General features: G+C 33.4%; 1 non-coding gene across 1 annotated transcript; it reads right to left on the bottom strand.

Moving 5' to 3' along the window:
- Nucleotides 1–411: 411 nt before the first annotated feature.
- Nucleotides 412–521, bottom strand: LOC126008508 (U6 spliceosomal RNA). The gene has a single exon (XR_007495835.1). It is a non-coding gene; the product is annotated as a U6 spliceosomal RNA (small nuclear RNA).
- Nucleotides 522–14,737: the final 14,216 nt, after the last annotated feature.

Here is a 14,737-nt window from a genome sequence, read left to right as displayed (position 1 = left end):
TTCCAGAACCACCCCCAAAACAAACAAACAAACAAACAAGTAAGCAAATTAAGTTTTTTATACGATATGGCAATATGAAGACTAATTTTGAACTAAATGTCTAATCTCTAAATTCTTATTTTAGTATTCTCAACTCAAATGTATATACATATATATACATATACCAGTATATATACATGTACATATATGAACAGTTTGGAAATTAGCTAATAAATTTCACAAAATCAAAACCACTGTGTTGTGACAAAAATTATATGGATTTGAGTATAATTATATTTAGAACAAATAAAATATAATTACATTGAATAACATTATAATTGTAATTTCTTATTTTCTACTGCTGTTTGAAATTCAAATGTTAAGAGCATTTTAAATCAAAAAATAATTTATGCAGTTCATTCTTTTTTTTTTTTAAATATGGAATGCTTCACGAATTTGCATGTCATCCTCCTTGCACAGGGGCCATGCTAATCTTCTCTGTATCGTTCCAATTTTAGTATATGTGCTGCCGAAGCGAGCACTGCAGTTCATTCTTTATCTTAACATTTTTAATACTAAAATAGTCAAAAATCTTATCAGGAAAAATAAAATAGGTAATTTTATTTGTAGCTTGCTACTGTATTTCCTTGTTTTTTTGTTAGTATAGTTTAGATAGTATGTTTATAATATTAACATTTCTTGATATTATGTTTATTATATTTTAAAGTACACTTTTAAAATGAAAGAAGCAGATTATAACATTAAAAGTAATGCAGCAGATTTCCTATTAGAAAAAATAGATAATGACTTTGAAATCATGCAGAGCCACTGGAATAAAACTTTTAAGTTTGGAAGTTATTAAGTTCATAGATCATGTTGGAAGCTATATATTTTTATTTTATGTAAGCAGTATGTCTGTTGGCAAGTTGTTTTGGGTTAACTAATGTCCCATACTTCTCGTGAAATGAAAAAGTCAGAAGTTCAGCCAAATGGTAGGAGAATTAAAATATTGTTTATATATATATATATACTGTTACACCTAAAATTAACTTCTACCATATGTGGTGCAACACATAAAAAGAAAATCTATTCTACTTGATTCCACCTTGGTTCACATTAAAAATATAACTTTCTAAAAACTAAAAAAAAAAACGAATTATTTTATTGAAGACCCAATTTATAATCATTGTCAATCACAAACACTGTGACTAAGTTGTAACTCACATTAAGATTATTAAAGTAAATTATACTATTAGACATGTGTCAAAAATCTTTGAATAAATGCTCTCAATATTTAAAAAGTAGTGAAACTCAGAGAGTGATTAAATGTACAAATAATTTCGTTTAAATCAATCTTATAGATTCAGTAAAAGTAGAGGAGATAGAAATTGACTTAAATTTTGATTTTTGAATCTGGCAATCAAGTAAGTTTTAGTTTTAGTTTTTCTACATCTGTGAGAATTAGAATGCTGTCTTCCTTCTATTCAGGATATCTGAAAAGGATAATGTCCTATTGCACTTTATAGACTCATAAGCACTATTCAACTGAATTGTATCATTATTACATGCACACTAATAAAAACACTTTCTAGGGTGGAAATATGTATAAGACACAACTCTATCTACAAGCCTCATAATCAAAGAAGCCATTAGACTCTTAAATTATTTTTATTATCTTGGACTGAAAAATTAACATTTTTATTTTGAATTCATTAATTATTTATATTTAACAGTTTGAGATATAATTTTTATTAATTTGAGCTTTTATCTAATTCTAATACCATGGATTGCTTTTAATTTCTTTAATCTTATTTTACAATATCTATATTCATTCTTGTCTTTGCTTTCATTTATATTATTTTAGAGATCTCCATTTTTTCTCTGTTTAGAAAGTTGTGTATATTTTACTATTATATAATAATTCATTCGACTTTCAAAAATTGCATGCACATACTTTTACACTATTCTGTGGCTTCTTTTGTTTGTTTTTTTGTTTTAGCTTTTTGGCCGACCACACCCGGTGACGCTCAAGGGTTACTCCTGGCTATGCGCTCAGAAATCACTCCTGGCTTGGGCGACCATGTGGGACTCCATGGGATAGAACCACGCTCTGTCCTAGGTTAGCTTGTGCAAGGCAAAGGTCCTAAAGCTTGCGCCACCGCTCTGGCCCCTATTCTCAGACTTCTAAAGTCAATAGAGTCACTGTGTATTTTTATCTATTCTCAATTACGCTGTAATTTTAGTACATTAAATTATAAAACTCTGGTAATATTACATAAAATTAAATTTAATTATATATTTTAAATTGTATCATATGTTCAGAAATCACTCCTGGCATGCTCAGAGGACCATATGGGGTGATGGGATTCGAATCACCGACCTTCTGCATGCAAGGCAAAATGCCTTACCTCATGCTAGCTCTCCAGCCCCATTTACACCTTACTTTCAACAAGTATAAAATTTCACTCAGTTTTTTTGCTGAAATTCATGCTCCAGATTAAAATCAGGAAGAATCAAAGTTATTTTATATTCTAGGGCCAAAAGGCTAATGTGTAAGCCAATCCTTATTTGAGATATTTTTTTATAAATATTTTTTAATTAAGCAACATGATTATAGTTGGGTTACAGTCACAAACAGAACACCCCCCTTCACCAGTGTAACATTTTTAAGTGTTAAAGCTAAATTAACTTTTGTACTATAATATTCAGATCATTTTTGCTCTGTACCTTTATATAAAAATGCATTTTAATGTGAAAGAAAATAGAACAAAACACCATAATTGAAACTTTTTTGAAATTTACTTATTTTTGAGTTGAACAGAATTTAGTAGTAGATGCAATATATATTCAATGTTCCTATGTAAAACTTTCACAAATGGAAAATTTTGAGATTAATGGGAATAGATACATAGATAGGAAACAATTGTAAATATTAATGAAAATTGATAGAAATTTAATGATTTTATTGTTTCTCAATTCTACATAATTTAAGATTATTTTATGTGATATACTTACCACTCATACAAGGAAATCTTCTTTTTTTAACCTATAAGGTTTAATCTTATATTTCCTCAGAACTTATTTCCAAACTCATACTTATGCTGAACTCAATATCCACATATAAACCTGACAATAATGAGTTGAATATTTTTGAGGCTAGAAACAGACCTATCATGGGTACTTAAAAGAAATATTAATGAATTGAAATTCTGTGTCCTTAAATGTGTTTCCCAGCTTCTCAAATGAAAGACAATTTTCTTTTCTGAACTGATACCATAATTAGGAACTTTAATAGTAATAGTCATAGAGCTAGTAGTTATAGTATAGACATATTGCACTAGATTTAGTTTTGCATAAGGGAACATTTCTTTGTATTAAGTGACTATTTAATTCCAACTCTGCAGAAGGTAATTGAACTTACAGACTGAACTGTATCCTATTCAGCTACTCTGTCTAAGCATTAGGATCTGTAGCTAAAGAGTGTTTGGTTCTTAAAATATAATTTCAAATTTTTCTGGGTTTCAATTTAAATTTCTTTATTTAATAGTGTAGTTGTATTTTCAGAACTGATATGGGAGCAAGATTTGCATTTAGAATGCTGTAAAATATATACAATTCCCTTGGGTATAATAAGTAGGGTTTCCGATACGAAATCACATAAATCAAGATAAGAATACTAAAAGCATAGCAGTTTTATTAGGTACTAATATTCAAAACATTAAAATACTGTGGCCTAAAAGTCACCAAGAACTTAAGTCATCCTGCATCTATAGCATTGTTTAGTGTGGAAAATTAAAATGACAGTTTTAAGAGATAACGGCAATCTTGTTCTTATTCAGCTTTAGTTTGTGCTAGTTTATCTCAGTTATAAGGTGTAATGCAATATTATATACACATTGACTATAAACATTCATACTTTTATAGACATGTCAAAAGGGTACCACTTGATGTAAAATAAAATAAATTACAACCTTGTAAAAAGTTCTATGATTTACTCTAACATGGACATACTCTTTCTCTGCCTTTTCTGCAATCTCAAATTCTGAGGCAAAACAACTGTAAATTTTACTTAGCAGAGAGTTATCAGATAAATAATGTAAAATATTCTAATGTCATGATTAAAAATTTAACATTCCTCTTAATAACAAAGCTACACATTAAATTCTCTAGTCTATCCAAATAAGTTCACTACAGATTGTACCAATGTAATTTTAAATTCCTAAAAAACTCTTTAATATATGAACATTCTTCCAAAAATAACTATGTGTATAACATATATTTCAAATGCCATCATGTTCTCATAGTGCTCCAGGCACTAACTTGTATTTCTATAGCAAAATAAAAAATAGATTTGAAATTCTTTTTTCGATGTGCTTTGTTTAATGCTAACATTTTCCCTCCTCTTACATTCTGCCACTGATATTTTTGTGGACGTTTTATATATATATAATGTTTAAGGACAACCCTTTTAGACTCATATTTATTCTATACATACCTAACTTCTAGTGATATTTCTTCTTCCAATATCCTCTTGTAATTAGTAAGAAGGCCCCGAAGAGCCCAATTAGCCAATATCTGAAAGTAATTATAGCTCTGTGACTTTTTCTCTTATTCTCCTTGTATGTGTATCTGTTTAAAATATAACATAATCTACATTAGAGGAAATTTTAATCAGGACTAAATTAAATATTGAGTATTTTTCTAATTATTTGTGAAAATTCTTCATATTTGTCTAAGAAACACCTCATTCTTTCACCTGCGTTAAGAAAAGAAGAAAGATGCACCAATTAATAAAATAAAATAAAAACCAAATGCTTAGTCAATTCTGTGCCTAGCATCAAATCATGACATATTTTTTGCTTCCCACTAAAGAATTCTTAAGATGACTAAAATTTAACGGATAAATAGCGCTAAAAAATAGTGATGATATGATAGTGATGTTTTAAAGAAAACAATTTAGATATATAGAAAGTTCAGACTTATGAGCTAAGACTTATAGACAACGCCTTACATTTTTACAGTTCTAAAGTGTTTATTTTCAGGGTCAAGTTTCTCTATTATGCTGCTCTATTATGAGATCAACAAGATTTGTCCCAGGCACTATCAAACATGACTCTAAGAACTTATCTCACAGATTTGAGTTGCTTTTTAAAATATACTTTTTAATATTTCTGGATCATTTATACTAATCGGGAAAATATAGAGGATTTACAATCGTTGTTATTTTTCATAAAGAAATCATGCATTTAGGCATATGTGGAAATTAGAGCTATTTTGTTCATTCATGCTAAATATATACAAGGATAAACAAAATATTTTGTGTATCTTTGTTTTAGTATACTAGATTGATAATCTAGGTTAACATTAACATCTTTTTCCAGGGCCACGAGGTACTACAATGCAAATGTTTTATTGCATAAAATAAAAATTTTCCTGTTACACATACTTGGGCATTTATGATCTATATAGACTGAAATTTGGACTTTTTTCCTAAGAACTTCATTACTAATGTAATTCTCATTCCTAAGTAGGAACAGCTATTCTAATTATATATACATGTAAATGTATATATATACACATACATAAATATACTTGTTCAATTTTATTAATTTTCCATCACCTAAGATGCAGTTTAATGGTAATAACCACCTAGGGATGGATCATGTGGGAGCTCAATTTCCACTTTTTTGAGGAATATGCACTCTGTTTTTCAAAAAGGTTAGACTAGACGGCATTACCGGCAGCAGTGAATTTAAGTTCCTTTTTCCACCATCCATACCAGCACTGGTTGCTCTTGTTCTTTGTGATGTGAGCCGATGTCTGTGGCATGAGATGATACGTAATTGTGTTTTGTTTTGTATCTCTTGACTATTAGAGATGTGGAGCGTTTTTTCACTTGCCTCTTTTTTTTTTTTATCAGTATTTCTTCTTTGAATAAATCGCTGTTTATTTCTTCTTCCCATTTTTTGATGAGGTAGATTTCTTTTTCTTTAGTTTTTCAGTACTTCTTATATTTTAGACATTAAACCCTTATCTGATGGCTATTTGGTGAAGAGTTTCTGCCATTTTGCGAGTGACCTTTTTACCATAGTCGCTATTTCCTTTAAAGTGCAGAAGCTTCTGAGTATAATATAGTCCCATTTGGGGGCTGGAGGGCTGGAGCAATAGGGCGTTTGCCTTGCACACGGCTGACCCAGGACAGATTTCAGTTCGATCCCCTACATCACGTGAGGTCCCCCAAGCCAGGAGCTGAGAGTCACCACCAGGTGTGCCCCCAAATCCTATGTGTGTATATATATATCTGTATATATATACATACATACACACACACATATATATATACATACACACACATATATATATGTATATATATACATACATACACATTGTTTGTCTCAGCTTCTACTTGTTTAGAGAGATATTTCCTTTTTAAAGAGGCCTTTAGTTTCAATGTCCTGGTGTGTTTTGCTTACCGCTTCTTCTTATAATTTCAGGTCTGATATCAAGGTCTTCAATCCATTTTGATTTGATCTTCAGCATGGTGTTAGATAGAGGTCTGGGTCTCTTTTTTGCATGTAGCTGACCACTTGTCCAAAAGCACCGGATTCTTTTCTTGCTCCATTTTCATGCCCCTGTATTAACATTTAATTGATATTATATCTGGGGCTCAATCTCTGACTACTCAAATCTATTTCATTGATCTATGGGTCTGTTTTTATTCCAATACCATGCTGTTTTAAAGACATTGATTTGTCGTACAATTTAAATTTGGGAAAAGTGATGCCTCCCATCTTCTTTTTCCGACGGAATGCTTTAGCTACCATTTGCAGGCATTTATTGTTCCAAATGAATACCAGCACTGTTTGATCTACTTCTTTGAAGAATGTCATGGGTCTCTTTAGAGGAATTGTATGAAATTTCTACAATGCTTTGAAAAGCATTGCCACTTTTCATAATGTCAATCCTCCCAATCCTGAACAGAGTATCCCCATTTCCTGTGTCCTCTTAATTTTATGAAGCAGTGTTTTGTAGTATTCTTCGTTTCCATCATCTCATTAGTTAAGTTGATTTCAGCATATTTCAGTTTCTGTGGTACTATTTTCAATGGGGTTGCTTTTTTTTAACACCTATTTCTTCTCTATTATTATTTGAGTATTAAAAAAGCCACTAATTTTGTATGTTAATTTGTAGCCAGTCACTTTGATACCTGAATTTATTATTTCGAGAAGCTTATTTATAGTCTTTATTTATAGTCTTTATAGAAACAGATCATCTGCAAACAGTGAGAGCTTGATTCCTTCCTTTCCTATCTGGATGTCTTTGGTATCCATTTCTTGCCTAATTACCTGGCAAGTACTTCCAGTCCTATACTAAATAGGAGTGGCTAGAAAGGCAGTTTTGTCTTGCACCAGAGTAAAAGTTTAGAGTAAGAAAAAGTTTTAAAAAGTTTTAGAGTAAAAGTTTTCAGCTTTTCTCCATTGAATATGATATTTGCCATAGGTTTGTGGTAAAATGTCCTTTACTTGAGAAAAGTTTCTTCCATTTCTATCTTGTTGACAGTTTTTTTTTCAGAAATGTGTTTTAGACCTTACAAATGCTTTATCTTCATCTATTGATAGGAAACAACCCAGATGCCTTACAATAAATGAGTGACTAGAGAAACTGTAGCATATCTATACAATAAAATATTAAGCAGTTGTTAGGAAAAATAAAGTCATAAAATTCGTCTATACATGGATGGACATGGAAACTATTATGTTAAATGAAGTGAATCAGAGGGAGAGATATAGACACAGAATAGTTTCCCTCATCTGTGGAACTTAAGAAAACTAAAAGACAGTGTGGTATAATACACAGAGATAATAGAGATGAAGGTAAGAAAGACCAGCCCATGATATCAAACTTACCTCAAAGAGTGCTGAGCTCAGTTAGAGAAATAATTGAACTAACAGTTACTGTGACAATAAAAGTGAGAGATAAATAAAATGCCTGTCACAAAGATAGGCAGGGAGTCCGGTGAAGAAGGAAGTGAGGTACATTGATGGCTGGATAGTTACACTGGTGAAAGGTGGTGTACATTCAATGACTGAAATTCAATTATGAACATATTTGTAACTATGGCACTTACAGAAATTATTATAAAACTATTTTTATACTATACCTGTCAGTACACAGGTCTTATTCATGGATCTTTGCTCAGGAATTAATATACTAGCAAGCTCAGGCTTATCATATGTACTGCTGGAAATAGGAATACTGTGAGCCCTATGCAAGGAAATTACCCTAATAACTATATTATCATTCCAACTCCAGTATTTCTGTTTTCTTAATTTTATACAATGCCATGTTGTTGTTTCACTAGTAATTTAATTGATTTTCTTTTCTAGTTAAGCATTGGGGATGCTTACATATTACTAAACTGTGAGCAATTGCTTTAAACTCTTACCCAAATCAAAAAATTAAATAATATTATTATTGACTTTGGGAAATGGTTCAGTAGTTAAAATGCTTGATTTGAAAGTTTTAGGTTGTTTAGATTCCTAGTGCCACATTTGCTGTAAGCATGATAATTACAGCTCTGTTATCTGAGTTCCCTAATATTTCAAGCAATTTTTGGTATATTAGCAACTGGAGTTTGTGAACATGGCAAGTAAACAGTGTGATCCTTGACATTTGTCACAACTTAAAAGAAAAATATACAAGTAGTATGGATAAAAGGCAGTTCAAGTGAATGCGTGGGTGGGCCCTGCTCTGTCTCATGGCGAGCAATAATAGCAAAACTTGTAAGTACTAAAATTAATCCAAGCACCACAACTACATGTTCAAGCACCAAGACAATTATGTGTGTGACCACCAGTCACACACTGGAGGAAATAAAATGAAAAGTGCAAAAAGTAAAATATACATATATAGGATTGGGGTCGAAGAGATAGCATGGAGGTAGTGGCATTTGCCTTACATAGAGAAGGACTGTGGTTGGAATCCCAGCATCCCATATGGTCCCCCGAACCTGCCAGGAGCGATTTCTGAGTGTAGAGTTAGGAGTAATCCCTAAGTGCTGCTGGATGTAACCAAAACACAACAACAACAACAACAACAACAACAAAAATAGGATTGAATTTAGCCTTCTTGCAGCATTTTAATTTGTAATTGTTATTCATAAAAATTTCATACAGTTTTTTATTTATTAATGACTAAAACTCATTTTTCAGATCATGGTAATAGCTGACTAACAAAATATTTATATCCTAGAATTGACTTCTAAAATATGAATTGTAAAGGTGTAGTTATTTTCTTAAATAATCTGGGAAAAACAATAAATAAGTTCTGCAAAATGGATTTGCTTTTTTTTTAATAGATTTGCCTTTTTTTAGTTCATTTAAAACTTTTTTTCTTTATTTAAAGATTACATATATGATTGTGCTTAGGTTTCAGTCATATAAAGAACACCCCCTTCACCAGTGCAACATTCCCACCATCAATGTCCCAAATCTCCCTCCATCACACCCCACCCCCACCTGTACTCTAGAGAGGCTTTCCAGTTCCCTCATTCATTCACATGATTATGGTAGTTCTCTGTGTAGTTATTTCTATAGCTGTACTCACCACTCTTTGTGGTGAGCTTCATGAAGTGAATTGGAAGTTCCAGCCCTCCTCTCATTGTCTTTGAGGATTGTTGCAAAAATTACTTTTTTTTGGGGGGGGGGTTGGGTTTGTGTGTGTGTGTGTGTGTGGTTTTGGGGTCACACCCGGCAGTGCTCAGGGGTTTTTCCTGGCTCCGTGCTCAGAAATTGCTCCTGGCATGCACGGGGGACCATATGGGACGCCGGGATTCGAACCAATGACCTTCTGCATGAAAGGTAAATGCCTTACCTCCATGCTATCTCTCCGGCCCCAAAAATTATTTTTATTTTTCTTAAAACCCATAGATGAGTGATACTATTCTGCGTCTCTCTCTCTCCCTCTGACTTATTTCACTCAGCATGATAGATTCCATGAATAGGAAAATTTCATGACTTCATTTCTCCTGACGGCTTTTAATATTCCATTGTGTATATGTATCATAGTTTCTTTAGCCATTCGTCTGTTGAAGGGCATCTTGGTTGTTTCCAGAGCCTGGCTATTGTGAATAGTGCTGCAATAAATATAGGTGTGAGGAAGGGGTATTGGTAATGTGTTCTTGTGTTTTTAGGGTATATCCCTAGGAGTGGAATTGCTGGGTCAAATGGGAGCTCAATTTCCAGATTTTGGAGGAATCTCCATATCGCTTTCCATACAGGTTGGACTAGACGGCATCCCACCAGCAGTGGATAAGAGTTCCTTTCTCTCCACCTCCCCGCCAGCATTGATTGTTCTCATTCTTTTTGATGTGCGCCAATCTCTGCAGTGTGAGGTGGTATCTCATCAATGTTTGTTTTTTTTTTTTTTTTTTTTTTTTTGGTTTTTGGGCCACACCCGTTTGACGCTCAGGGGTTACTCCTGGCTATGTGCTCAGAAATCGCCCCTGGCTTGGGGGGACCATATGGGACGCCGGGGGATCGAACCGCAGTCCGTTCTTGGCTAGCGCTTGTAAGGCAGACACCTTACCTCTAGCGCCACCTTCCCGGCCCCTATCAATGTTTTGATTTGCATCTCCCTGATGATTAGTGATGAGGAGCATATTTTCATGTGCCTTTTGGCATTTGTATTTCTTTTTTATCAAAGCGTCTGTTCATTTCTTCTCATTTTTTGATGGGATTAGATGTTTTTTTCTTGTAAAGTTCTGTCAGTGTCCTGTATATTTTGGAGATTAGCCCCTTATCTGATGGGTGTTGGGTGAATAGTTTCTCCCACTCAGTGGGTGGCTCTTGTATCCTGGGCACTATTTCTTTTGAAGTGCAGAAGCTTCTCAGTTTAATGTATTCCCATCTGTTGATCTCTGCTTCCACTTGTTTGGAAAGTGCAGTTTCCTCCTTGAAGATGCCTTTAGTCTCAATGTCATGGAGTGTTTTACCGACGTGTTGTTTTATATACCTTATGGTATCAGGTCTGATATCAAGATCTTTAATCCATTTGGATTTTACCTTTGTACATGATGATAACTGGGGTCTATGTTCACCTTTTTGCAAGTGGTTAACCAGTTCTGCCAGCACCACTTGTTGAAGAGTTTTTTCCTGCTCCACTTAGGATTTCTTGCTCCTTTGTCAAAAATTAGGTAATTGTATGTCTGGGGGACAATGTCTGAGAACTCAAGCCTATTCCACTGATCTGAAGGTCTCTCTTTATTACAATACCATGCTGTTTTGATAACTATTGCTTTGTAGTACAGTGTAAAGTTGGGGAAAGTAATGTCTCCCATTTTGCTTTTCCCTAGGAGTGCTTTAGCTATTCGAGGGTGTTTATTGTTCCACATAAACTTCAAAAGTGTTTGATCCACTTCTTTGAAAAATGTCATGGGTATTTTTAAGGGGATTGCATTAAATCTATATAATGCTTTGGGGAGTATTGTCATTTTAATGATGTTAATCCTGCCAATCCATGAGCAGGGTATGTGTTTCCATTTCCATGTGTCCTCTCTTATTTCTTGGAGCAGGGCTTTATAGTTTTCTTTGTATAGGTCCTTCACGTGTTTGGTCAAGTTGACTCCAAGATATTTAAGTTTGTGTGGCACTATTGTGAATGGGGTTGCCTTCTTGACTTCCTTCTCTTCCCTATCATTATTGGTGTATAAAAAGGCCATTGATTTCTGTGTGTTAATTTTGTAGCCTGCCACCTTGCTATATGTGTCTTTTGTTTCTAAAATCTTTTTGGTAGAGTCTTTAGGGTTTTATATGTAGAGTATCATGTCATCTGCAAACAATGAGAGCTTGACTTCTTCCTTTCCTATCTGAATTCCCTTTATATCTTTTTCTTGCCTGATCACTATAGCAAGAACTTCCAGTACTATGTTGAAGAGTGGTGAGAGGGACAGCCTTGTCTTGTACCAGAATTTAGAGGAAAGGCTTTTGGCTTTTCTCCATTGAGGATAATATTTGCCATTGACTTGTGGTAGATGGCTTCAACTAGATTGAGAAAGGTTCCTTCCATTTCCATTTTGCTGAGAATTTTGATCAAGAATGGGTGTTGGACTTTATCAAATGCTTTCTCTGCATCTATTGATATGATCATGTGATTTTTATTTTTCTTCTTGTTGATGTTGTGTATGATGTTGATAGATTTACAGATGTTAAACCATCTTTGCATTACTGGGATGAAACCTACTTGGTCGTTAGTGTATGATCTTCTTGATGATGCATTGGATCCTATTTGCCAGGATTTTGTTGAAGATCTTTGCATCAGCATTCATCAGGGATATTGGTCTGTAATTTTCTTTTTTGGCAGCATATCTGTCTGGTTTTGGTATCAAGGTGATGTTGGCTTCATAAAAGCTGGGAGTGTTCCCGTTTTTTCAATTTCATGGAAGAGCCTGGCTAGGATTGTTAGTTGCTCCTCTTGGAAGATTTGAAAAAATTCATTAGGAAGAGAAAAAGACAGAAATTCTGAAAAGATACATAAATTTAAAAATTATGCTTATTTACAGTAGTGTCCTTTGAAGTAGAAGTGTTAAAAGAAGAAGGTAATATCAGGGGCACCACAGCCAGAGAATTGATACTTAGATGTCCTCCATACTATTTCAAGTTTATATTTAACAACAATTAGAACCACAAAAGTATGTCTTTCATTGTCCAACCTTCAAAGTGTAGCAATTAGAGTTGGGTCTGAAAAGGATGTAAACAATAAATAGTGACATTCTTAAAGTTACTATTATATCTCTTCTTTTTATTGTTATTTAGAGTATAGCCTCTGGTGATGTTCAAGACTTACTTCTGGCTTTATTCTCAAGGATTACTCCTGGAGGACTTTGGGAGCCCATATGTGTTGCAGGGGATTGAACCTGCTCTTCAGTTTGCAACACAGACACCTTACCCACTGTTAAATCTTTGAACATTGCCTTTGTTTAGAATAAAATTTTTGTTAGGTATTGAAATCTCAGTTGATAATTTTCTCTTATTTTTACTCTCAAATATTTATAAAACCAGTCAAATTGTTTTTTAACATCATTGATAAATCATGTGTTAGTCATTTTGATATTCCTTTGGAGATAATGTATTTTGTCTTCAGCTGTTTTTGAATGTTTTTTTTTAATTTTTCAGTCAGGTATATATTGTATCTTGATGTTGCTATCTTTTGGGGGGTGTACTTTTAAAAGTTCATAAAACTTTTATAATGAGCTTATTTTTATTTTGTTTTGTTTCTTGGATGACATTATTCAAATAAATTATTTTAATTCCATTTACAAATAGGTTTTAGTTTTCCAATGGATTGATATTTTTCAAAGTATCTTATTTGTCATATGTAGTCTTATTGTTTTTAAAACCTTCTCTTTTACTTTCCATTTTTACTTCTTACTTCAGTTTGTGCATTCTCTATTGATGTACTTTAATCATGCCATTACTGTTCTTGTATTATATTTTAAATAACCAGTGGTTACAAAATTATCTTAGCTTTTTAATATTATTTATTTTAAAAGATTCTAGAATTATTTTTATTTTTTTACTTTATTTAAAGATATGCATCACATAGTTGACCATAATACATTTGTTTCCAGATAAGTGAAAGCAAAGTTAAAGAAAAATAAGAAAGAAAAAATTTAAAATGAGGAGAAGAAAAAAATTTTTTTTGTTGTTTTTGGGTCTCACTTGATGGCACTCACGGGTTACTTCTGGTTCTGTGCTCAGAAATTGCTCCTGGCAGGCACAGGGGACCATATGGATGCCGGGATTCTAACCACAGTCTGTCCTGGATCGGCTGCTTGCAAGGCAAAAGCCCTACAGCTGTGCTATCTCTCAGACCCCAGAAAGAAATATTATTTAAAAAAAATAAAAAGAAAACAAAATATACAGTTTAACGAACACACACTATTTGAGAAACTTTTTAAAAATCTCCTATGACGTCATTAATACAATGGCAGGTTTATTAAGACCTTGTTTATAGCTGTCCATTCTATTAAATTTTTTTTCCTATAGGTATGACAACATCAAGCAAATAAAATTATCCAGAAGTTCAAATAACTAATACCAATACTCTGACTTTTAGGGGTGTGTATTCATCTTTCAATCCTAACATAGGAAAGGTGAGGATGCCTACACTCACTCTAAAAGCCTTAGTGATATCAGCTCCAATGCTGATACCTAAAGTTTGGTCTGATTGATGTCCCAATAGAGAATAATAGCTGGGTGATGAGATAGGGCCATAGAGTGATTTGGGGTGATATAGGCAGCAGGTGTGGCTTTGTCAGGATGGGGGCTTGATTTGCCTCTCCTTCTGAGATGGCCAGCTTTGTGCTGTGTCTCGAGTGTTCATGATCTGTCAATGCTTGGTTTACGTCTTGTTCAAGAAAACAGTGAGTCTGTGAAGCTGGCTCCATTTGAGCATGGTGCCCGTGTTTTTGGGTGTGGTTACTGCTTGGATTCTTTTGATTTTTTTCTTGTTTTCTTTATTTTTTTTTTCGGTGTTTGGTGGGGGTGTGTAATATTTAAAAGATTTATTTCTCAGACAGACCTCTGGAACTAGAGATCGTGGTTGTTGTGCAGGTCGTAGCTCAAACCCTAGACTAGGGCTTTTTTATTGGTCCCAGGTTACACACAGTCCGGTCATGGTCCTAGCAGCCAGTCATCTGTAGATAGCGATCTTGGCATTTGGACAGACTAAAGGGTGACAAGTCTTTTGATTTTTTCTT

The sequence above is a fragment of the Suncus etruscus genome, chromosome 4, assembly GCF_024139225.1.
Source record: "Suncus etruscus isolate mSunEtr1 chromosome 4, mSunEtr1.pri.cur, whole genome shotgun sequence".
Lineage (NCBI taxonomy): Eukaryota > Metazoa > Chordata > Mammalia > Eulipotyphla > Soricidae > Suncus > Suncus etruscus.
Note: the sequence above shows the minus strand (reverse complement) of the source record. Positions and strands in the feature narration are given on the sequence as shown.